General features: G+C 29.3%; 1 protein-coding gene across 2 annotated transcripts in view; it reads right to left on the bottom strand.

The window, feature by feature from the left end:
• LOC117171206 (KICSTOR complex protein SZT2-like) overlaps window positions 1–1,157 on the bottom strand; it is a 132,777-nt gene that overhangs the window by 125,731 nt on the left and 5,889 nt on the right. The window lies entirely within an intron of this gene.

Here is a 1,157-nt window from a genome sequence, read left to right as displayed (position 1 = left end):
AGACCATTTGTTACGGTACGTAATTTTTTCAAATTTGCAAAAACTTTCTCCACAAGATTATCTTTTTAGTTATGAATTTTATTATTTGGTTGAAAATGTAACAATTTTCTTAAAAAGACATTCTTTTCGGTTGCATATTCAACTGGTTTGTTAAAAATTTGTGCGTTTTTGTTATAAATTCAGCTATTTTCGTAGAACATTCACGTTTTGATTAAAATTTATGTTTTGTTGCTGATAAGTCAACTGAAATATTTTTTGGGGTGGAAACAATTTTTTCTTTATCGGTCCCCCTCCTAAATCATATTTTTTAAAGTTTATTATCGAGATCATACTCAATTTTTTGTATAATGTGAAAAATATAAGGATTCGAAAAATATATATATTTTTTGTGTTACTCGATAGGACCCTTTTGAAAAAAAAAACCGCTAAACTTAGCTTGCTTTGCAAAAAATACGCAATTTTTGTAGTTTTTACGATCTTTATGTAGTTATTTTGTATTGCGCACAACCGAGTAACAACAAAATTTTCACATATATGGTGCACAAATACATGAGCTACTATATACATAACAATCGTCGTGTTACTACATTGCGCTCATGGTAAAAAATGAATCAATTGAATGTTGGATAATAATTAATAACGGACTAATATACTGATTTTGATCTATATTTTTTTTCCAAAACTTTAGATCAGATGAAGAATAAGACTCTGTGTAATATATGAATGTTTTTTGTACCTTACATGAGTTTGCTTTATCAAAATTAAACCGATGATTATAATATTAACCCTTAAACGGCCAAAACGCCACAACCGGGACACTGCTTTTCAACGGCCAATAACTAAGACTATTCGACACTAGAAAAAATTGAGACACATATATTTTTATTGCTTAAGATCTCCTTTTTCCGACGGTGCCAATCAAATTCCTCAAAAAATTTATTTATTATCCCAAAATTCGGTTTAAACAAAAAAAACGTGACTTTTCGTGCCTATTTTTTTTGTGAACCATTTTCCAAAGCTTTTCGAGTCTGTAAATAACCTGGAATCTCACTAATGGGTGGAATAATTGTCTAAACTTTGAGAATCCATGGTTCAAAGATCGATTTTTCGTTTTAGTATTTTCAAAATGGCGTCTTAATGGCAAAATTTTTGTGAAA

This window comes from Belonocnema kinseyi, chromosome 4, assembly GCF_010883055.1.
Source record: "Belonocnema kinseyi isolate 2016_QV_RU_SX_M_011 chromosome 4, B_treatae_v1, whole genome shotgun sequence".
NCBI classification, from domain to species: Eukaryota; Metazoa; Arthropoda; class Insecta; order Hymenoptera; family Cynipidae; genus Belonocnema; species Belonocnema kinseyi.
This window is presented reverse-complemented; position numbering and strand designations above follow the sequence as displayed.